The sequence below is a fragment of the Dromaius novaehollandiae genome, chromosome 21 (assembly GCF_036370855.1).
Source record: "Dromaius novaehollandiae isolate bDroNov1 chromosome 21, bDroNov1.hap1, whole genome shotgun sequence".
Classification (NCBI taxonomy): domain Eukaryota; kingdom Metazoa; phylum Chordata; class Aves; order Casuariiformes; family Dromaiidae; genus Dromaius; species Dromaius novaehollandiae.
The window spans coordinates 1603253-1628115 of NC_088118.1; the positions used below are offsets into that span (position 1 = coordinate 1603253).

The window sequence follows — 24863 nt, forward strand, 5'->3', positions numbered from 1 at the left end:
CTGTATAGGTATCGAATGACACGTCCAGTAAAACAGGCCGCTTGCCTTCTAAACCTGGAGTATCACAAGACTGCTACATAAATGTCAAGAAGAGCATTGCTCTCTCTACAGCCATAAGATCATTTGCTGCTCGTTAACAGTGGGACACAGTCACAAAACAACTGCCATTTGTAGCAAAGTACACATAGTACATGGCCGCTACATATATAGTTAAGAAATTCTGAAGGATCACTCAGCTGCTCAGGTGACCTTAACACGTTACATGCTGTCAAGCCTGCAAATGGTTAAGTACATACTGTCAGTGCTACCTGCTTCGAGCAGCAATCCAGATCCTTCTGAGCCATCTCCTCCCAAAGCTGTATCCTTTGATCCTTTCCAAAATGAAAACTAACAGTTAATGGGACACTTGCTTCCATCACACGCTTCCATCACACGCTTCCATCACACGCTTCCATCACACGCTTCCATCACACGCTTCCATCACACGCTTCCATCACACGCTTCCATCACACGCTTCCATCACACGCTTCCATCACTCTGATCAACTCAGAGAGCATCGGCTCAACCACACAAAGAAATGGGCATTTCTGTATGAAACCTTTGATTTCACACAATTTGAGTTGGATTTATTTTTATTTACAAGGCAACATCCTAAAGCTGACCCACATTCTTCTGTATCAAGTCTCCCGGTTTTGTGATTCAGTTTATTTGGTGACATGTACACTGGTCAAGGCATTTCCAAAATGCTTAATCGTTTCTGAAGTGCATGATTAGAAAAGGTAGGAAGTCAATCTAACAAGCAATTTAGCAATCTTGGGCAGGACAGATTTACGGCAGCCCTACAAGAAAGCGTGGAAAAAGTGTAGTAACCCAAATACAGTATCTTGCTTATTCACATTTCGCACCAACATTTTACCCAAATACCGACTACTTGGCCTTAGGTACCTAATTTACTAGTTAACTATGTTCGTCTGCTGTTTTTTAACCTAGCATGCACTAAAAGTCCAAGAAGTCTGAAAAAGCAGCATCACCAGAGAAATTAGTAACATTAAAAAAAAAAATTAGAGCTACATAAAGGTTCCATAACACAAAGTCTTTCCGCGCAGCTGCAAAGTCGCACATAAGCGCTATGCAGCTCTCTGCTGAGCACATACTGAACCAATTATACAGGAGCCTCATAAGACCCAAACCACCTCAGGAGCTATCACATTATAGATCCTTATGTAAGGCACAATGACGTAAATACACTCTCCCTTGACACATGGAGGGTGCAAGATGAGCAAGCCTGCAGGAATTTCAGATCACATTTCCGATCTCCTCTATTCATTCATTTGTATCATTTGTGATGACCTTGCTCTCCAGGGACATACGCTACCAGAAGCTGATAAACGGTATTTCTCTCAACTTAAACCATACCAACGAGAAAACAAAGCCCCTATCTTCCAAGGCTGATTACTATTTTTTTTTTCTCTTTAAATGCAGACGACAAAAAGCTTATTTACTGACTGCAAGGCTGATAACACTAACATATCACCACTGCCCTCAATGCTAGAAACCAGATAACCCGGAGAATTTGTATTTCAGCTGCAGTATCTCTTCTTGGGAAGAGAGAGAATATCATGAGAAACATTCAGGCTAGTGCAGAAGTCTTCAAGGCAACATGCTATTCCTCCCTCCCCCCAGCCACTCTATTTCTAGCTATCGAGGTCCTCCTGAAGAGAGGACTTCAAGAAGGCTTCCAAAAAAGCAGTCAGGCACGTCCACTGGGCTTCCTTTGAAATCCTCCTGCTCTGTTCAGACTCCATGCCAATTCTGTGCGCCTTTCCCCCCACACATTAAGACACACTCTGGGCTGAGGAGCTTATCTACACAATTTAAGAGTTTGGCTTGGAGACAGAAGATACACACTGCACCTATAATAAAATGGACTCTGGTCACCAGGCAGTGGCTTGCTCTCCCCCAGCTGCTGGTCCTCCCCTTCTGTCCCCTACCTCCACAAACGCCAAATAAATTTCTTTCCACGCAGACTAGTTAATCGCTTATCCTCTAGACATGTCCAAGTAAATTTAAAACCACACATCAAAATCCCAACCAGCTAAGGTCAACAGACAGTGCAGTAATAGACCTTAGACTGATTTCAGTTCGACCCTGGCACCATCCAGCCTCCCCGCTGAATGCAGGAAGATGCCAAGCACTGGAAGAAAGAGAGGAAGAACAGGGTGTGTTCCCACATATTGTTTTTTACCTTGTTTCACAGTATTCACCTGGGACACAGAGGCCAGGAAGCCGACGTGCTTTCAGCAGCCTCGTTTGTGCAGGCTTGCTCCGGGCACGCAGAGTCTCGCTTCCGGACAGGCCAAGTGCGGGTCTGCGCTGCTCCTACAGCCACATCACGTGCCATAATCTTTCCAGGAAAGCCTCCTTCAGCATGGGTATTTATCCCAAGTGCCTGCCTTGTGGATGGAAGAGCATGCAGAACTGAAGAGGTATTTTCAACTGTAATATGCAGCAGAAAAAAGACTTCCCCTTTGTCGCTAAGTCAATTATGCTTGGTTTTCTTTCAAAGCCCCAACATTTATAAATCTCATTTTTAAGGGTCACTCCCACTATAAGAGGTTAAGCGTATAAAAAGCGACATCTACTTTCCTTACCAAAAATCCTCCAGTCTCCAGCAAAGCCAATGGGATTCAGCAGCAGCTGTGAGTAACTCGAGAAATCTTTTCCCAAGCGAAATTACTCAACTTACTGCTTCAGACTACAAGCAGAGCTAGGCAGTACGCAGCTTCGCCATCCGCTTGGACAGCTGCCATTTCAGAGCACGCAAACCAGGTCCGTTAGCACAAACCAGTCACTTTCTCATCAGTCACCAAAAGCCCCTATGCTCCTGTCACCGCAGGAAAGGCATCTGCCAGCATTTCCTATAAGGAGGCAGAAAGCCTCAGCCTTGCCCTGTGCAACTGGTGAGCGGAGCGCCAAGTTTCACACAGTCACACCTTCATCAAAGGGGTCTTCCCCCTTTGCAGCGTTGATAAGAGTTGGAGAAGTGGTGGGAGGAAAGAGTCGAGCAAAGCTGGCACGGCTACAGAGATTTATGCTGTGCAGGAGAACTGTCCTTCCTCTCTGTCCGGAAATGAGCACATTCTTCTTCTTCATTCACATTAGCCTTAATTTCTGTAATTCAGGTACAAAATGAAAATGGAGCTTCTAGTCTAAAATGCATCAAAGATTCCTTAAATGCAGCAGCTGCCCCAGGGGAAACAAGACCTTTTCCCTGGTTATGGTATATGGCAGAGTCTTAGAGAATAAATAACCATGACATCTGAGATAACTATAACAGGCCAGGGCCAGTTACGTGCACCTTTTAAAGTAACCACCGGCCTGCTAGAGAGCAAGTCATTCTCCTCAGCAAGGCTCTACAAAAATATGTATTTCTTACGAGCTACAGCCTCCCCCAGCTAGGCATCACATTCTTCATCCCAAGATATGACTGTTAGACTCATTAGAGCTCAAACTATAAAACCCAATTACGAAGTAACTAGTTGCACCATCATAGCATACAAATGGCTTTCGTGTCCTAGGAGATATAAAAGAACAAACTGACATTTTAGCAGGTTTAAAAATTCTGAAATGCTTAAAATATAAAGCTGAGTTAACAAGACTTAAAGCAATGTAATTTCACAACACAACACAGGTGAACATAGCTTTAGGATCAACTGTTACGAGTGACGTAGCCCAACGGCATTCGACTGCGATAGCCGCTCCACTGAACGGAGACAAGGGAGATGACTGCATTAAATGCCACCAGGAGAACAGAATGTCATCCATGCAAGTCACTGCATACACAAACACCCGCTACATGCTGGGAACTTCCAAGTTACCAATGGGCACAGAATACATAAGCACCGCCACGCCAAAATCATCTTCCAGCTTATTGCTCAGGAAGCATCAGTCCTTGGACCACAGCTCACCAGCGCACAGCTCCTGACGGCGAGAAACGACGGATGCACACAGGAACAGCTACAGACAAGGAGGAGAGCTAGCGCGGCACGACAGGAGCACGACGAGGCAGCTGTGAGCAGGCAGACAGGCTAAGATGGGGTCTTTCTTAAGTGCAGTTTCACAACAACTAAGGAGGAAAGGAAGAGAATTTAGCAACACTTGGGAAACAGTTTGGAGTTACCTTCCTGCCCACCTTCCAGGACACAATAACCAGTCACATTCTCACCACTGCAACGTGGGCTCTGACACTGGCGGCTTTAAGCCTGAGCTGCGCCTGCTAGTAAGGAACATGCCTCAGTTCTGAGTAGCAGGTTTTGCAAGCTGCAACACTGTCCAAAGAACAGCTACCAAGGGACAAAAACGAAGCTGCAGTACGCGGTATTCGATCACAAATTCACAAAGCAATAGCTCACCAAAAAGTCGAGCAGCCAAACGCAAAATTGGCCCACGTGCTCAGCATAGCCCATGAAAACCCTGCTCTGCAGGACTCAGGCGCAGAGCAGACAGAATAGCCGTAGAAGCACAGTGAACAGGAGGGCAGTGAAGGCAGAGCACCTCGCAAGACGACAGTTGAACATCACGGTTTCTACGCTGAGTCCCTCTAGTCATGCTCTCCTCTCTCCTGCCTCCCCTCATTTCCATCTTTTGTACTTGAGAACTCTTGCCTCTGTCCGTCTAAGGGGAAGCTGGCTAGCTGAGGGTAAACAGTTCTGCTCAGTGCCTCTGGGGAAAAAGAAAGAAAAAGAAAAGTTTTCCAACGTCACCGAAACGGAATGTGAAAGAACCAAGGGCACTTGGTAGGGGGAGAGAAAGGGGACAGCATTACACTCCAACCTGTTTGTACACAGCTCTCCAGCTACGGAAAACACAAACAGAACTTTCTGCAACACATCTGGTTTTGTGCTTCACATCCCTTCTGCTACGAGGGTCTGAAGAGATATTTTGGTTCATAGAAAAGTTATGTTAATCTAATGAATCATTTGATAGGAATGTACAGTCATCCAGATGCAATGGAAAATCTAGAGATTAAAATGTTCAATCTACGCATCCAGCATAAAGGTTAGAGTAACAGTTCTTTAAAAAGCATTACTCATCCTTGCTTCAGCTGTACATCACTGCAGAGGTGTGGAGAAAGGAGGATGAACAGCGTCAGTTACTTTTATCGGCTGCAGTACAAAACAACCAGGTAAGAGTCATAAAAAGCACAAAGACAGACCTAAACCACCCCAAATGTAGAAAGTCTTTGTGCAGTAGGGCCACTTCCTAGCCATTGAATCTTTTTTGGCAGCTGACATGTGAGGAAGGTTTTTCAGTTCTACCCCATTCTTACTGTATTTGAAGACATGCATATCATCATGGTAAACGGGCACACTTCTTCAAGCATTACAAGAAGAAACTCCCTATCTCAAAGGGCTGGCGGTGTTTGTTGAAGTGCTGTAGCTATTTACCTAAGGAGAGAAAGGAAAACAATGCAAGTCCTGGTCAAAAGGAGCATGAACTCTGCATTACAGGCATGGTTTCCTAGGCTTTTAAAGCCGTACTCAAGAAACGCAGATCTACAGCTGCAGATTACAGGCTTTTTCAGTGGCAGATTATAAGAGAATTATTAATTAACAAGGATGAAGCACCACACCGATCCTACCTATGGCCCATTCTTTACAAGGGGTTCCATACCAAGTTTGAGTTTCCCATTCCAACTTAACAGTGTGATCCTGTGACATTTCATGGACTAAAAGGTAACACCACACAACGGACCACTTCCTCACACAGACCGGGATCATCAGGCCGGAAGCCTAGCACCGAGTTCTCCCAAACGGAGCGCAGGCTGCAAACTCTCCTGTGCCACAGGCCCCACTAAAATCCCTCCTCAGGTGCCCTCAGGTCCACTGAAAATAAATAAATATGAACACAATATCCCAGAGCATATGGATAGATCCAAAGATATTCTGATTCTTTACAGAAGACCAGCATATATATTACTGCAATTAGCTTCTAGTTCGCTTGCAAAATTTGTTCTTGAAAGGCCTTTAAGCCAATGGATTCTGTTATACAGAAGTCCAGACCCTTCCTCTCCTGCATGAGCTGATAGTCTTCTTTATGGGTGACTGATGTTGGCTATTAAAGCATTAGTCCCTCCACAGAAGATGCCTCTAATGGAAAGACCTCTCCCTTTTCCGATAGTCTGCTGGTGGTCTAGTCAAAGTTGGCACTGTCAGCTAACGCTCACTTACAAAACATCCACAAACATCGCAGCGCTCATCAGAACAGGTCTTGCGATGAAAAGCGAGTACCAAAGTAGCCTGGCAAGCGGCCAGCACCCAGGGCCTGAGGTTCTGCGTGAGAAAGTTTGTTGTGCCCCCGCGGCCACACAGAGCCTGTGCCTTGACGTGAGCCAGCACAGGGAAATTTCAGAAACACGACTCGTTTACCATAAACCCCCGCGTGTTTTCTTTCACTGTGATACACCCTACCATCTCGAGGATAACGCACCGGCCCGTCTTGAGCACGGCTTACCTTACCGACCGCAACTGCCTGACTGGGCAGCTGAACAGAAAAGGTTCATTAAGTTACCAAATACTTTAAAATAACTTCAGGTTACTGCTGAAATGTTCTCTGTATCTTTTATCTAAACAAAATGTTACAGGACCAGGCTTGTTTTATGCAACAACGCCCTTGTAGCCTCTATCCCCAATTGCAAGCAAGCAGTTACGGTTTTGTACACTTCACTGAGAGATCAGCTGCCTTCGCTTTTTCCACCTTTTACAGACTGATGTCTAAAAAAGTTAGAAGCTGTCTTCTCGGCTGTGCTTCCCCTTCTTGGTTTCTTTACAAGTAGATGCAACAGGATCCTTCTTCCTCCCCCCCCCCCCAGATTCGGATAAACCACTTGTAGTTTAAGCTTTACTGGAAACCATGCTTCCTACTTTGCTAGTTTTTCCATATTACTAGCTCTTTCTTTAAGCAATTTAGGCATCCAAGTAATAAGGTAGAAGTGAAACGAAGCTTCTTAATCATAATAGATCTAAACAAAACCAATCCTTCTTCAGCTCGTAGCTCCTGATAAATACCTCAGCTTCTGAGCAGGCTGCCTACCCCATCAGACTACACCTCCGATCTTCTAAAGGCGACCAAACACGCTGTACCTTCCTTGCAGTAGGCTGAGAGCACTCTGCGGTTGGCCAGCACTTGCAGCTGAGACACATTAACTCACTAAGCTACAGTAATTCAAGAGCGTGCAATCATCTGTAAATTCCCAAGGTCCCTGTCCTAAAAATGACAGCCTAAAGAGACAAGTCAAGTGCAGCAAGCCGCCACAACAGTGAAATACAGTTACTTATCCCAGCTCTCCCTCAAATTATCCCTCAGAAACTCGCTGGCTCCTTAGTAGGACTGCAACTTCAGGTGTGCTTTATCCAGCAATTCTCAACACAAAATGCATAAACAACCCCCGGAGCACAGATGGAAGCTGATGCCTATTCCCCTCCTAGGGGAGTTCCCTCATCACTAGGCTACAAAGTCATGTTCTCTCTTGCTTTCACTCTTTGATGATACAAATCTTACGTTCCTTCCTACACAGTAGCCCGGTTTCAACTTGACAGGTAGAGTATCCCCTCCCTTATTAGCCTGTAGCTTGGTGATTAGGGCACTCTTAGAAGCGGAGTCAAGGTTGCCCCAAGGGTAGAGAAGACGGCAGATCTCGGCATCACAGTAGTAACGCAATTTCCCACCTCCCTTCCACTCACCTACCGGGTACCAACCATCACCTGCAACTGATGGCCTCAGGTGCGGCTAACGAACCACCTGCAAACTCTGCAAGCTGCAAAACACTCCAAACGTGCTCATCTGCCCCTTGCATAGATTTGCTCTTTTCATGACAGCAAGACGCCGATAAAAAGGGTCAAGCAGTTTTAGAAGCAATTCAGTTTTTCTCCTTGTAGCAAAAAGCCACACAATGACATTTTGCTTAAAGAGACTTGGGAAAGGAGAGGAAGGAAACTCTTTAAAGTCAGTTTTATTCCTCTTTTCACTCGTAAATAAACAGCAGAAAAAATAGGTACACTAAGAAGTACTGTTATCCACGAAGTTTTAAGAATCAAGCCAAAATATATGGAACAAGATGAAACTCCATGTGTCTAGTTCCTTCAGATAAATCCCTCCGCAACACAAGCTGAATCAGTGATCTCTGTGCAATGAGCATACAGGTATCGCTCAGGTTTCTGCTGTCGAACATCTGCTTCTCATTTCCCTCCGCACTTGCATTCTAGGCTTTTTTCCTGAGGTTGTGGCTATGCTGTGAACTCTGAATTCCTGCCTCACCCTAAGAATAAGTCCTTGAGTCAAGGCTCAGACACAACAGAAGTTTGCAATTCTCCTGCTTTTATTAAGAACGACCTTGAGAGATGACAAACCTAGCACTACTGAGACTAAATTCACATCTATTTAGTCTTTTCATCTACTTTCTCTTATTATGCAAAGTAAAACACTTTAAGATGTCTTACCAATAGAGGTACACATGCAGTGTCATCTTCAACTTCCCAAATTGATGCTCCTGCTTAAGAAACCAGAGGAAACTCAGGACAGTAAGACTAAAGCCAGCATAACACCGATTTGGAAAAAATAAGTCAACCTGGAAGCCAAGGTTTGCAAAGAACATTACTGCTCCTCGTTTAAGAGCAAGAGAATCCTTAAGAGGCAAGACACGGTTTTCTAGGCGCCAGAGAGGAAATGAAGATAACAACATTGGCAAGATAAATACAATAAAAAGCTCAGGGACTTAGGAGCTTACCAGAACAACTAGTAGCTTTCCCTCTCCTCTCTACTCCCACCACCAGCGCAGCACAGTGGTCCAAACCTTTCAGTCTAAACAAAGCCACCTCACTGCCTGAATCTTTTTTTCTGGCCAACCACGATGGCTACACTCCTCACTCATAGAAGCTATACATGCACATAATTTTTCATGCAACAATATGTACTCACAACAATTTGGGGATCTCTGGAAAAGCTAAGCACAAGGCTCCTCAGCTCAGGCACTTAAGGAAAACATACAGGCCACTGCCTTTATAAACTACTTACTCGTCACCGCAGTAAGCATCTTCCCAGCCATCCTGTTGAATCATCTCCCTTGTGGCCACTACACAGCCCAATACTGGATGTAGCATGGCCATGTTCTATGGATCACTGGCAAGTCATCCATTAACAGTTTCAGCAAGGCACTACAGATCATATGAAGGATGTGGAAAAAAGGGAAAAAAGAGAGAAAGAGAGAGAACAAACGAACAAGGTACAAGCAAGGTTGCCTATTATTGGAAATCATCAGTTCCAACTAACAGCTTATAAAATTTCATTTATAGAACAAAAATTATCATCGGTTCCTAGACCTTAAAACTAACCAACCTTGACAACACTGTCCTAGAGTTCTCCTTACCTACGGATTCCATCCATAGGAGAAAATTCAGGAACTTTAGACAAGAACCAAACTGTTACACTGCAGTTGTCTCAGTCAAAATATACTCAGAAGCCAGACACCCAAAATTGTCTCCACTTGAAACACGCACGCATGACACCAGATCTCTGCAAAACATAACTCTCGTTATTCATGTCCTTTGAAACAGAAGCAGGTTTGACATCACACAAGGAATTTCAACTCCTTCAAAGGAAGACGAAAACAAACCAGTGCCGTAAGGATGGGTTAGCTATAAACTTCAAAACACACGGGTTTTGGAAGTTTGGAATGAATCCAAGTTTTTAGCACAGTTACTATCATAGCTTTAGACCATACACTGAAAACAAACCAAAATAATGTGTAGGTAAAATAATTTCCAGAGACTATAGGATGCCAGGTTTCAGGCTAGGACAATTTTTAACACAGCAAACACCCATTTTTCAGCACAAACATGGCCCTTCTGAAAACAACTGGTTACAGCAAACATAGTCCTAGCAATTCCGTGGCATAAGACCTATCCGCTTTAACTAATAAATCCCCCTCTGAATTAGGTTCACCATAAAGAAGAAGCAATACAACACTTATCTGTAGTGATTAGATCTTGCTGGTTGGCTATTGGAAAAGACAAACACAATCAAAACCCATTGCAGAAATGTGAACTTCCCATGCCCAGCAATCCCCTAAAACTATTTCCAATAGCTTTTATAGAATACATTGCCATTGCTGACCCTGGCTTGTAGCTGCTTTTCACGCGAAGAAAAGATGCTTCTGCACAGCTGTTGACCCATCCTTCGTACTGCTTACAATAAAGATTCACCGTGGAAAATGTTTTCCTGCAGATAATGTGAAATGAAGGACAAATTTTCCAAAACTATGTTAGTGGTTTTGGAATATTTCCCCAATGACTTCTACTTAGATTTCTGACATCTAATTTGCTTTTTATCAAACGTGGATCTAAAGTGCATCACAGGTGCGTAAGGCAGCTTGCCGAAAGACAGAAGCCCAGCCTACAGGAATTTATAAGCACGCACCTCAGAGCTGCACAGGGTGAGAAGGCGCTGACAGGAACTCTGCTTATAATTCTTACCGAAATAAAGGCTCAGACTCGGACTTTCGTACAGCGTGTACTCTGATTACACAGGCAGCCCTAGATAAGCAGAAGCCTTCCAAGGCTGAGAAGGTAAGGGAAATGCAGGCAGTCTGACGCCAAAAGCACTAGAAAAAATCCATCACGGAACCAGTGATTCAAAGACCAACTTGTGTCCATGCCAACAAACAAGTCCACTCTAATATTAGGCACCTTCTTCTAAGGAGTTACTCAAAAGCTGCCTCCTAGGAAACAAGCTGCTTCTCTGGCATCTGAGGTTATCTCGCTGATCTTCTCTACTCACATTAGCACCTTGAGATCCCACGAACTTCTGCGTCGTTCCAAATTTCTCCTGCACCGTTAGCCAGTAGTGACCGTACAGCTGAAGATTCACATGTAGAGCTACTACCTTCCAAGCCAAACTCCCTGGGGCTGAGCTTTCTCCAACAGTTTTTCTTCCCCATCCTCTCTCGCCTCAGAAATTCCAGAAAAGAAAACTTGGAGAGTTAAACTCATCTTGCAATTCCCAGGTCACTTCCACTATTCCCATGCCATTATTGCGCTAGTCTCTCAAACTCTCCCCCTCTCTCCCTCCCACTGCAGCCCACTAATGAAATTACACATGAAGAGAAAAAAAAAAAAAAAGTGGCCCTGGCACACACAGCTGAGGGAGCCTGTAATGCCACCACACACTCTCGGAAAGACAGCCGGTTTTGTTCCCCGGGACCAGCTCTTTTTCTGGACTCCCACTACAACTGTCCGCTCCCTCTTCTGCCTGGCCACACACCCTTGCTGCCTGCCCCAGCTTGTGCCTCCCCTCCAGCTGCTCGGTTGTGCTCGCAGAGCTGAAGGGGGAAAGATGTGCTCTCCAAAAGCAGCAGGGAAACAAATACCACCCTTGAACCTCACAAGGCCCCAGGCCAAGTCAGGGTCCCTCACAAAAGACCAAAGACTAACAAATAGAGGTGAGGGCACGTGTGCTTGCAGGCGTAAAATTAACTATGCTGAATCTCCCTTTTCCTTCTGCACAGCTTGGTCTGATGTCCTGTGAAGAAGGATAGGAAATCACTGCTCCAGATAAGAATGACACGCATGCAGTTCCTATGCTTCAGATTACAGAAGTAGTGGATCTAATAGCTTCAATTATACATAAAAGCCCAAACCAAAGTGAAATCCAAGTTCTACCAGAGCCTCACGTTGCAACTTCACAGAGTCCTTCAGCCAGTTTTCTTCAGAGAAGACAGAGCAATTGCCAACCAAGAACTACTCTGTGGGATTAGCCAATGTTTATGAAGCACTTTAAAGATTAAAAGTGTCGCCTAAGTGCTAAATATTTCTCTGGCAATATCAGCTTGAACAGCAACCGAATATCTTGTATCTACTCCTGCCGATCTTGAGCTGGTTGCCAAAGGTGTCAATCAACCTGATTTCCAACCACTGCGTTTGGCATTTCTAGACACATCACAGAATTGGGCAGAAATAGCGAATTACTTAATAAACAGTAATTTTCAAAAAATGCTAGTGGAATAATAAGTTTGGGGTTTTTTATACATTCTCATACATGCGAACAAGAACCCATGAATGAAATGAACTTCCAGCTGTGTGAAGAGAGGCTGCCACTGCCCATTCATCTGGGCAGAACGGCTTAGCGATATTCTTAAAGGTACTTAGCACATATCAGCTTGATCAGAGCCTAACGGATCCAAAGGCCTTCATGCCCCAGAAAGGTTTTGCCAGTGCTCTCACAGCATCTGAGCTAAGAAACCGAGACGTAAGTCCAAGCATACAGGACAACAGTAGAGCACTGCTCATGCCCCTAACACTCCACAGTGTGCATCACAACATGCAAAGACCAACAAGTACACACTCATTTTCATTTCTTTCTTGTTCCCTCATCACCTAAATCTCTTTTCCAGCTAGAATACAAGCAGTATTCGTCTCTGTGTCAAGAGCTTCCCGCTATCAGCACTACCAGGTGGAGCCAAGCTGTGTTGAGTCCGAGATCTCGCTTTTTCCCACCCGTTCACCTTTTCCACGCGCACTGCACCGCCACGTCCCCACGCCGCCTGTCCTCGGGTGACCTGCATCCCACGCGGGTTTACAAACACTTGTAACGTACAAACAGTTCCGTCTTCCCCTCGGCCCCGGTAAATTCGGAGCAATAGTAACTGAATCTAGTAACTACTACCGAGCAGCTAAAAATAGGGTTAGTTCCAAGTGTCTGCTTCGCGTGAGGAAGGGCAGAAAAACAGAACTGGAAAGCCCTCCCTTTGTAAACACCAGCTACTCTGGAAGCACTGCTGTCAGTGGGAAGCAGCTACACTAAAGCGCATATATATCTGCCTTGTAATTTGCCAAAAATGGCGAAAAATACAAACCCGTGGAAGGAATCCCCTAACATGAACACAGAATCAACAAGGGAAAGGTCACAGATTCAGAGAGGCAATGTCACCCGAAGCACATGCTGCAGGGCAGAGGGGCAGGGCTTTTTGCGCATAACTAAGAAATCGGTGCTGGCCCAGGCTGCATCCAGACAGACTACTTGATATGATTTTAAAATGTCATGATTTTAAGTCGGTTACATAACTGAGGCCTTACTCACGAGCTGGAGCACCGCGAGGCACCAACACAACAAGAGTCGGAGCAGCAAGGACCTTGCCATCGAAAGTTAACTGAAACCTCTGCTTAGGGGCAGGCCGAGCTCTCGTGCGGGCCTCGCGCCCGCCGTACGGTCCCGCACGCACGCAGCCTCGGTACCCGAGCAGCGGCAGGGCCCCGCGGCCCCGCGCCGGCGGCACGGGAGCGGCGATGCAGCCGCAGCCTGCTTGCAAGCGAATCCGAGGCGGGCGAGACCGGCAACGACCTTGAGTCTGCTCCGGCCGTCTTTGGACAGACCCAACAAGGTGAGCCGGCCCGTGCCCGGGCTGCACCTGCGGCACGCTGCGTCTGCCGTCTCGCTCCCAAGGCGAACGCTGCGATAGCCAGCAACGCAAACGCGTAAAAGCCAAGGACAAAGCAACCCGCTACAGAGAAAAACAGCATCCCAAGCCAAAACAGAGCCACCGCAACGCCTTCCGTACAGCAGCCCAGCCAGGGAACAGCAGCCCCGGTAATGCTTAGTAGCTCAGCACACAAACGAATAGGAAGAAACCCCCCAAATTTTGGTTACCACGGCAATCATCAACAACCGGACAGTTTCTCGGCAGCCAGGGAGAGCTTTTTTGGGAGGAATCACGTAAAGGGGGATGGGGTAAGACCGGGTGCAGCACAAGCATGGAAGGGGGCTGACTACGGCAGGAACGATGCTGCATTTTCCACACAAATTTCTAGGGGTTTCGCACGTGGCAGAGTAACGCTGCTTACACACCTGAGCCCCAGCAACACACTTTAAACGCCTTTGCATAACACCGGTAAGGTGTACTTCACTAGGTTTTGAGCAGGGTTTTTGAATGCGTTCCAGTCCATGTCGTTGACAAGTGCTTCTGACTTCGCATCAGGTGACTCACCAAAGTCACACACCATAAACTGTTCTTACTCAAGCTGGGAATTAGTACCGCAGGTGTAAGAAAAGGCTGAAAACTCTAAGGTTTAGACGTAGGTAAGTGCAAATAAGTCCTCCTAATAATACATGCCATTCTTGCAAAGCCACTTGCGCTCTTTTCCTTGCAAAGCCAACGGAAACCAAAGGATCGCGACAAAGAAGTTTGAAATTTCAGTTCAAATTCTAGAAACACATTTATTAGGAGAAGAAAAATCCTAACAAAAAAAATAAAAAACAAACTTAATCACAATTGTAACAAAGAGACGATCTTGCTGTCCTCACAAACGACTGGAACATCTCAGGCACCGGATTTTGCCACTCCAACAGTTCCGATGCAGAGCGAAGTTTCCGTCTGTGCGAGGGAAGACACGCCGCTGGGGGCTTTCTAAAGCCCAGCCTTTGTTCTGGGATCTGGTACGGAAAACAGATCCACTTAGACCAAGTCACTTTCCCTCCCGGCTTGATACTGTCTGAACGAGGAAGACGGGAAGCTAGCTTTGTTGCAGCCAGCAGGTAGTGCAGTCTTATCACCAGGACTAACACGTAACGTTTGGAAATTTTAAGATCTACATGTGATTTAAACTAAATAAATAAAAGCATTTTGCTGTTTGCCTCAGATACACGTAACTTGCTTTAAAATAGATTAGTTGGGTGTCTCTGCACAGCACCCCTTGTTTGGACAAGCATATTTGCTTTGGTGACTACCTTAGTCGTGACTCACCCGGACAAGCCAGGGCACCCTACCACCCGACAGCCAAACTGCTGACTTGGGGCTTGCGATGCAAATCCGTCAGGAAGCAGCGTTTCCCTGCCGCGCTCCGGGATGCGCGGGGCTGGCCGCACACGCGTGTGCACAGCACACGCTACGGCAGGACGCGCCAGGGCAGCTCGACTGCGCCGGGCACAAGAAAAAAGTCACGCTGTTCTGCAAGTTCCACATACAACTCGATAATTATTAAAAGAGAATTTTTCAATCAAATAGATGTGTGTGTGTATACGTACGTCTAAGGGATTTTAAGCAAGTTTGGGGGATAGGATGGTATCTACAAAGAAACAGTTAAGTGAATTCTAAAGGAAGGTTTTTTTGCTATGAGGCTAAAAAGTAGAAGATATAAAATCAAACTAGTAAAATGCAGTGCTATAAAGAAAAAAATCCACTTCAGCTGCAACTGCTTGCCTTAAGGTCAAATTCAAAGAGAAGAAAACGGGAATAAGCAAATTTTATAAAATATTCTTGCTCTCGTAGCATTTCGGAAGTTCTTTACGTTCTGTTATTTCACTCTTGTCCTCCACAAAAGCGACACCCTGACAGCAATTCCTCTTGTTCACCCTCCAAAGGGCTTGAGAAAGGCCAGTGCAGGACTGCACAGCCCGCACTGCGTCCCCTAGTCACACCCATTCGCGGTTATTCCTGAACTACAACAGTATCTATTTCAGCACATAAGCCCAAGTAAGCCCCAGGAGCCTTTCGGTGGACCTCCTCCAGCGAGCTCCACTCCTGTCCCAGGAAGCACGCGAGAGCCACAGCCCACGACAACCCTCTGCAGTAGCTGCTGTATCAGTTTCCATGCTCCTCTGCACAGAGCAAGGCCTGTAATTGTAAACCATAAACCTTTTAATAACCTGCTCAATTATGAGGAAAACAACCTTTTGAACAGAAGTATTGTGGCAACATAACTCAGAGTCTCCTGCTCTACGCTGACAGGGCACGTCAAGGATAGCAAATACAATTTATTCCACTATGACCTGAAACCTCGTTCAGGATTCTCCAACCACTCGGGGAGAAATTGAGAGACAGGGATGATTCTGCCACGTGTTATCGATGATGGCAGTCCCACTCAACCTTCCAGCTTTGTGGCTTTCCCTGGAAGAGACCAAAATGATGGAACATATAGGTTTTATCACAAGCCTCCATACACTTCCCGAAACACGTGCTGTTCCCCACCCGCTCACTACTACTCACTCATTTTTCTCCATGATATTGATCAAGCGATGCCAACGATGAGAAAAGCGTATCATCTGCTTCACTTCTCCTACCCGTTTCAGGCGGGAGCATTTAACGCAGCTGTTTGTTGGATTTCACAGGGTAGTTCAACATCCTGGACCTGGCGTTTTAGATCATCATTTAAAAATACACAATGGCTGAACCAGTGCTGTACCACTTAATGGAAAATTAAATTGAGAGAAATCTGTAGAAACACTGTCTTGGAACAGAATTAGTGGCTTAGAAAAACCCTGCACTTAGATTAAATGGGATCCGTCTCCAAAAATTTAGCATCTTGCCTGCTATCTGGCACCGTTTGTGAACGTGCAACAGCATGATCCCCGGAAATTTGCACCAAATGAGCACTAACAGAAAGTCTAAAGGCCACGGATTCATGCAACTGATACGAAACTTCTGTATTTTGACACTAGCTGGAATCTGAACCAATTCACTTGGCAGCAGCCATACACAACCACATGCGTTCCCAAATACGAAAAGACAGATGAACAAATTCGTCGCATGCCATCAGAAAGTGCTGTCATGCCAGTGCACCTGTGGAGCATTTATAAACCCAAGAGAAAGAGTCTGAGAGTCCGGGAGCTATGCAACTAAAACGGGAGCTGTCTTACAAACGAGTGTTGCAACTGCCCTCTGCTTTTCAGAAACAATCATCAAGAACAGGTAAATAATCTGAAGGATGATTTGGAGGCTACAAAACACTCCAGCCTACTGTAGCCCTTAAGAGGTAAATCAGATGTTTTGCTACGGTTAGACCCAAATCAGCAGAACTCCCTTCAAATGTCTAGTGACAAATTCTGAAGTTCATTGTCACCCTACTAATCCTTTAAATTGAGGGCAGCTTTACTTGTCCGAGACTGTTAAAGGCTTCACGTCTGCAAGCGTCAGGTTTGCAGCTTGAGTGGCTGTTTCAGAGACATGTAGGTATAAAGCCTTGAGAAGGCTCCCATCTTTCTGCGCACAGATCTGACCCGCTTTTGTCTCACCCTGCTCTACGCTGGGTTTTGTTGCCATGGTAAAAGCTCTGACACATTTAGTTTTCTCACCAATTTCCTGCTGAAGTACAAACTACTGATTTTCAGCACCACATTGCTTATCAGCAATGCGATAAGGAACCCCCCCACCACCACCACCAAAAACACACATGTGAAAACAAATCAAGAACTTTGATTCAGCCACGTGTTCTCCCTTCCCTTGGTCACGCTACTCCGCCAATGGCATTTTCAAAACAACTTTATTTCCATCCATCTCTATTAAACTAGAATATTTCTTGCCTCACCTGTATTGGGATGGTTTAAGCACAGCATTAACGCTTCCTCAGAACATGTGAGATTTCACATACTGTTAAAAAGTCTATCTCGCATCCTTAAGCTCTCCATTAACCAGCTGCCTTTAAACGATGCCCTACAAAAGTCCAAGAGATTTGATCACCATCCAGACATGGTCTAGAAGAAGAGTAGGTATGCCTGCCGTGATTTAGATTGCAACAACCGATAATCCCACTCCTGTGACGACCTGCCAGACTTGGACCACTGAGCCCCTACCATCTGACACGCTTTATCATCAGGTTACACTCGCACACTGGGCAGCAAGATGTGAGAGGTCATATTGCTGAAACACCAAGCAGGACTTCTGTAAATCTTGACTGGCAACACAGAACATGTAAATCTGTTCACAGAGCACGGCACATTGACACACACATCCTGAAACCAAACACAGGTTGTAGGCCTACCATTTTTCACAGTAAGCTTTAAGAAAAGTGTCTCTCTCTGGACAATTTAAGCAGCATCATATTTTATTTGACGCTGTACCTAGTCCTTGTGTGAAAAGAGAGATGGTACAATCTCAGATGCCATAGCACAGTTCCCAAACTGTCATATTTTCCTTTCAGCTCACGTGCAAGAACTAACTTCATACCCAACTGTGTAAATGGTAAGTGAAAACAACCATCTCCTGTAGCAAACTGGGATCAACAGAACGTACAACCATCCCCTCACACACACGCAAAAACACACACACAACACAAACAACGGAAAGTAGAGACTAAGGCCCACATGTCTAGCAAATGACTCAGTAACTGCAGAAGCGCCTACTGAGTGGGAAAATACCTACAGTCAGTCTTCACTTGTCTTCTTACTGTGAAATGTGATTCTCAACTTGGCTGAAAAAATATTAATATTTTGTTCTGACTAAGCCTAAGTTTCCCCATACCACTCAGCTGCTGTGGGAAAGGCGCATCCCCTGCAGCTCTGCCAGGGCGGCGGGCACAGGACACCCACGCAGCAGCAAACTTCATGGAGGTAACTACCACAATTTCATTCCTCTCCACCAATTCTCATACAAGTAGAAACAAAATAAAAACAGCTGAATGAACTAGCAGGAGAGGAAAAGGCTTTCGTTTATCTTACGCAGCCCCCCAAAGCAGTTCAGGTGAAAAACGGCCATCACCGAGACCAAACAGTAAAATCCTTGTATTCAGAGTGAATCAGAATTACCTGCATTGCTTTCCAGTGAGATTGTGCTAGGAAACACAGCTGCTACATAACCGACAACCATCTCACTTGGTCAAAATGCTCGAGATGCAAGAACACAGATAGGCTTTGTATAGCTAAGAACATACACCTTAATGGTTACTGGATACCATTTCTATTTGCTTAATAACATGTTTAGATGTGCAGAAAGAGAGTAGTAAGAACCATGGTACATACCCATCAACCTTATGGGGGGAAAAGCCATACAACCTCAAAACTCCCCAAACCAGCTACAGCTCTTACCAGCCTCGGGACACTAAAGGTCCCAAATACAACCGAAGCCTCCCACAAAAGAGCACCATTGTGTTCAAGCCACAAGAATCTACATCAAGCAGCATGTTACCCTTTCAATTTCTCTAGATGGGAGAGGCCAGAACAATCCCCCGTAGCAACCTGAGGAGCTCCAGCTTCCTGCGAGGCCAGCGTGAGCAGGCTGCATCTGCATTTAGCAAATGTCACGAGCAACCGCAGGCCAGGAGTTGCCGTGCACACTACCAATACCAGCATCCGTCAGCAACACTCCAGTCTAGCTGATAACCTTGACATAACCACTTGCGAGATTACAGCCCAAGGATTTCCTACAAGTGTAATATCTAGAGAGAAAGGACTAAGTGCAAAGACTAAGACTTTTCATCTTCAGTTACTGTTAGCACTACTGAGCTGAATCTAAAATCTAGGAGACACAGAAACACGGTCATATAGTTGCAGTGACTTGGCAAAAGGCAAACATTTTTCTAGGACACCAATTATTTCAGTGCAAAGATAACCACGGACAAGGCTGGAGAGGAGTTCCTCTTTACCGCAAGGTGCTACGCAAACCCGCAGAGCTGACGATCCAAGATTTACACAGCCAACGGACTGGCTAGTACTGCAGCTCTCTAGTTCAGCTGGCAACTGCCTGCACTGCTTTACCAGCAAGGCAGCAGCAACGCCAGGCCTCAAGGCAAAGCTAAAAGGCATAAACCTTTCCTGAAGGGACAGCACAGAAGAGAAGCAAACAAGCACTTAATCCGAAGAGGCACCTCTAGCTAAAGGAAAGCACGGGCAAACACTTTGTAAGAATTCAGACAAATGATGAAAGGCCTCTTCTCATCTAATTTGTCCACGTTAATTATAATACAACCCCTACCCCAGAGGATCCAAACAGGTATGTCCACCTCCACTAGGAAGCACACATGCTGGCCCAGCCAGGGCAGCCCGCACATCAGTACCGCTCCGGACGCCCGCAAGCCTCGCAGCAGCAGCGCTGCGTCTGAACCCACCGTATCCTTCCATCCCACTGGCGGAAACTGGCTGCAAATGAGCATCACCACTGCAGTGTAGCACCTGATCTGATCAGACTTCACACACAGTTACATACAGCCAAAGAGATCTTAGTTTGTCAACTTTTTCTTATAAAGTTCATTGAAAAGATGAAAACATTGTTAAATGCTACAATTAATTCTAGGTGGAGCCTTATCGGCTCCAATTCAGCTGCCTTTGGCAGTCAGCAATCAGCTGTAGGCCTTAGAAGACCACTGCTCCCCCGAGAAGGGCCAGGAACCCCTGGAACTAGCTGATGAGCCCCAACAGAGTGGGAAATTTGGGAACACTCCAGGCTAAAGGACAGACATGTTTTTCTCCACTAGATGACTGAGCTCTACACTAAGCCTTTTGCCAACAGTGTGATGGCTATGGCTCTTTCACATGCTGGTCAGTGTTATACTTCCATGTAAACTACATCTCTATTTCTGTGCCCACCCTTTCTGCACAGAAAAAGGCTATTCAGAAGTGAGACAGCTCCAAGACAAGGTAGAAGAGCATGGACCAATTAGGAGAGAGTGGTTTAGGTAAGGAAACAAATGAAGGACATTTGTTTCATGTTATTTTGCAGAAGTTTATGTGCAACTTCTCAGCCTTGAGAACACTTCACAGGGTCCACTTTGTCCAAAAGTGCTTCAAGTTGGACTAATATTTAAAAAGTCATTGGAAGGAGGCGTGAAACACTCGCCTGAAAGGCAGCGGACATTCACAGCCTCAAAACCCAGAGTTTAATTGCAAGACTTCAATCCGATGCCGCAGCCCCACATTCTTTTTTATTCCCATTAGCATCGAGCCGTGCCTCTGCCTAATGGCACTGACAGTCATCCTGCGCCTGGCTCTCTGTCAAACCGCTTCAGCCTCCAGCGTCAGTCCCACAGCTGCATGCCGATATCCTACAGAGACTCCTTTTCTTCTAAATGATCTTCAAAACTTGACAATTAATGTACTGTAATCGCATCAGATACTTTTAAGAAGCTGCAGGCAGAGCTTCCAGCTACCAAGCCACATGCAAAAGTAGCAAATACCGAGGAGACACTGAACTCCAATGAAAACATTAAATTTGATTGCCAATAACAAAGACATCCTCTGCATTACACAACGCCAAAGTTTAGGCTAGTCAGCTCATCTGTCTGCAAAGCAAGGCAACTAATTCAATGCACACAGGCTGCTTCTGCGAGCAGGTTTCATTTGGACAGCCAAGGCAGGCTTCAGCTTCGGGAAGTTAGTCACGTAAGGGTCCCACTCCGGTCAGCAGAAAGAAACAGGCAATTGCACACAGCAGTTCAGCTGACCTATTTTAAGTGGTGCTGAATCACCTTCCCGACCATTTTCCCATTTCTCCCACTGACTGACCCCACTAGCTCCTGCTTTCATGTCTGAAGTTAGGTGAATACATCCCACTTACGCTATATCTTCCGCAGCACCAGAAGAGCGTTTTATAAGCGTATCTGTGTTCCCATTTTATTCTCTCGTTATGTCTGTTTGCGAGCTTGTCCAAATGGATTCCTGGGAATTCTGGCTCCCTAAGTTTTCTGTGCTTTAGGAGTTTTTTCCGATGAAGCATTTCCTCCTGAAAGCCTTCACAGATTCTGAACATAAAACAGTCATTTTGCCCAAATCAGTGTAGCATTATCTTTATGCACTTCAATGAAGGGGCATTAAACCAACACTTGCACTTACACCTCTAATTTCATTTCAAACATTTAATGAGCAGAAAACTTTCAGGAAGAAAATTCACGCACTAGCCACATGCATAAGATAACTAAGTTATCTTCCATCAATAATCAAGTCTACCATGGCCATGACCTACGGGATTCACAGTTTTCCCCTAATGAAGTTATGAAACTCAGAGGCACAGTGGAGTCACTCCAAACAAGCTTCTACTGTGCAAGAACTAAGCCTTTTCTATAGTTTACCTCCGTAACTCTGTAGTTACATCCATCATTCTGCTACAGCAGATTCTAAGGTGTTAAAATGTTCAAGAATTTCGACATCTCCGTAAACAGTGACTGCTGGTGCAGACAGCATATTGTATTAGACCCAGCAAAGAAGGGATCCAGCATAGCGCAGTTCTGCTTCAGTAAAAAACAGTAAAGACGACAAAACAGGGAGCTTCTTAAACGGAAGGGAGGTTCACATTACCTGCCATTTCAGAGAGACAGATGCACCAGCTGGCATGGCAGAAGCTTTCTTCCAGAATGAAGCCATTACCTAGTTCTGCTCCAGAATCTCACACTGCTTGATGTTATGATTTGCTTTCGAACTAGGGGGGAGCCAAAACCGGAATCAGCACAAAAGAGGCCTCTGCCTCAAAAACACATTCCCTACCAGCACCCCCACGTAAGTCTTCACAGAAGCTGAACCCAACTGACAAAGCCGAGAGCCACGAAACCTAGAAGAGCACCTTTCCAATTGTCCTGACGAAGAGGACAGAGGCAGGCCACATCTGCCACAAATCAGGCCCAGATTTTTTTTTTCTGAACAGAACATTAAATCTTGTCCAAAGACAGCATTATTCTACCATGCTTAGTCAGAAAAAAACAGTGAGCTTATGTTGCTGGGAGTATTTTAAGCATTCAGAAAAAAATCCTTACTGCTGCCTCACCCACGAGATTAAGCAGTTGTGTATCCCAAGAAGATTTTCAAGCAAAACTCATGCCATGTTTCCCCCACAGTGCAAACACGGCCAGGATTTCTGGTCAGCAGGACAACCCTTGCGACTGAATCTTCAATATTACAACAGCACCGTAGCCTGAATTGCAGCCGGCCAGGCTGCTAACTGTTCCCAACTCGCATTTCCAACGCTGCGTACAGAGACAGCTGGGATAACCAGCAGCAACAGCAAAACTTCAGCGTAATCGGGATGCCTGCTGTATAAGAACTAAACACACTTCGTCTCAACGTGACGTTTGGCCAGGTATGCCAACGAATGTCACGGGAAAGCCTACGGCTACGCAGCGAGATCCACCCGGGTGGCAGACCCGCAGACTGCCCCAGGACATCCTGCCCGTCCTCCGAGCGCTGCTGACTAGCGAAGCCAAGGCGGTCTCCCCCCTCACGCAGCCAAACGCCGGGCTATTTTTGAGAACAACGTGTCAGCTCCACTGGGTGTGGGAGTTTGTTTGTGTGGGTTAGCATGATTCGACTGCTTTGAAACTTGGCCGAAGCCACATAATTCCCTTTTTATGGAACCCCTTTGATGGCCACTTAACAGAGATGGTGAGGTTTAGCCTCAACCATAGAGACACAAGGTCAGAGTTACTAGAAAAAGACACAATGACTAATAATGAATCAGCCCTCAGTGGTTTCTTCATGTAAGTGTTAACACAGCATATTAAACCCCTGGACTAGCTGTAGCAGAAAGGCCCTGTCTGTAATAAATGAGTACAATGGTTTAACTAGAGAATTTTTAAATTGCTCCAGATAAACCCGTGCAAACTCCAAAGGGAGACACTTGAGTCAGTTTAAGCCTTTCTTACATAAGTCTGGCTGAAGCCAGAAGCTTACTGGTGCTGTATGTCCTGCACGACTGACACCTCCCAGGTAACAGCACCTATTACAGCATCCAGGCGGAAGGCAGGATTCCCACCAGAATCTCTTAGGTCAGCAAGAATTTTGACTATAAATTGTATCTTTTACTATGCTGGCAACACTGGAGCAACTTCCTAAAGCTCTACTTCCATGAGAAAGCACAGTCCTTACAGAACTATCCCGACAAGAGCAAGAAGGCACAAGTTGCTTGGGCTAATATATTTTCACAGCAATTGTGCAAGGCTGGTGCATAACCCAATGGAAGCACATGGGGAAAAAGGGGTTGAGCCACTGCTTCTCTGTGAAAGTATCCGACACCCCGGGAGTCCAGCCTTCCAAAAACATCTTGAGACTTTCATGCTTCCCGCTAACGTGATTAGTCCTTCAGAAACAAATGAGAACACAGGTCCCAGAAACCCTAATCAGGCCTCCACACTGCTCACAAAACCTTTGCAAGGCAACTACTAAGAACAGAAACGCCAACCGGATTTTACGTCACCACCATTCCTCTTCCCTCTCCTCTGCAGTAGCAACTACTTTTCCTCACAGGGGCTTTCCTGTACCTGCCCGACAAAATCAAACACTGTTGACTGGCATTTGTTTTGCTCACACAGCCAGCTTAGAAGCTCGTTTCCTGCTGTACCACCTCCAAAGCTTCAGCGCAACCAGCTTTTGGGGGGACGGGACACTGCACAGGAATAGGGTGGACACATTCAAGACGTGCACAAGATAACTTCGTTAGAGAAGGCTGTATCTCCAACAGAGCAGAAGAGTAGACGCTCATTACCTTTGCTCTTTTAGACGACGACACCCAAGAAAAGACTGAACACCTGACAGGTTTCGGAGGCCCATTCGCCAAACCCCGCAGGGGAGCATTAGCGCTCCGTCAGCTGGCAGTCACGGCCCCGATGCGGAGTGTTTGCACTGTCGGACTCATCGAGAAGCCGCCTGATCTCAACTTTAACCATGCGTTTGCATTATTCTCTTGGTAATCATAGGTTATTTCCTACAGCAAGGAAAATATTTTAATGAAACATCTAACATCACTATTTCAGGCTGTAGTTGATACAGTTAATACCTCCATGAGGTTTAATAAATATTCCTTCTTATCCCTAGCGCAGTAACTATGCTTAGCCAAAAGTCCATTTCTAGCTTTTGGGCTTTTACTAAATCTCCCCACCAAACGAGCACTAAAGTACGACTCCTTTGCAGCGCACAAATGACAAGAACAACGGCCATGCGAACAGCATTATAACAGACGCCAGAGGAATTAGTGATTCACAACCAGCAGCCTTTTTTATGCCCAAGAGAAATAAGAAGGAGGACAGATGAGGCACCAACAAATACTGAAAGAGACAGGGAAAGTGACTGGAAAGGTTACTGTGTTAGCCCCATACACGGGGTTCATTATGAAATGAACAGCGCTA

General features: G+C 45.7%; 1 protein-coding gene across 6 annotated transcripts in view; it reads right to left on the bottom strand.

Moving 5' to 3' along the window:
• The window catches only part of SIK3 (SIK family kinase 3), a 104724-nt gene that overhangs the window by 71391 nt on the left and 8470 nt on the right, over window positions 1-24863 (bottom strand). Inside the window, exon 1 of one of the 6 annotated variants that reach the window (XM_026107474.2) lies at window positions 2265-2440. The exons of the other annotated variants lie outside the window; for them this stretch is intronic. The gene's annotated coding sequence lies outside the window, so the exon portion shown is untranslated. Of the gene's footprint in view, window positions 1-2264; window positions 2441-24863 lie in introns of those variants that run through there. 6 annotated transcript variants of the gene reach the window in all.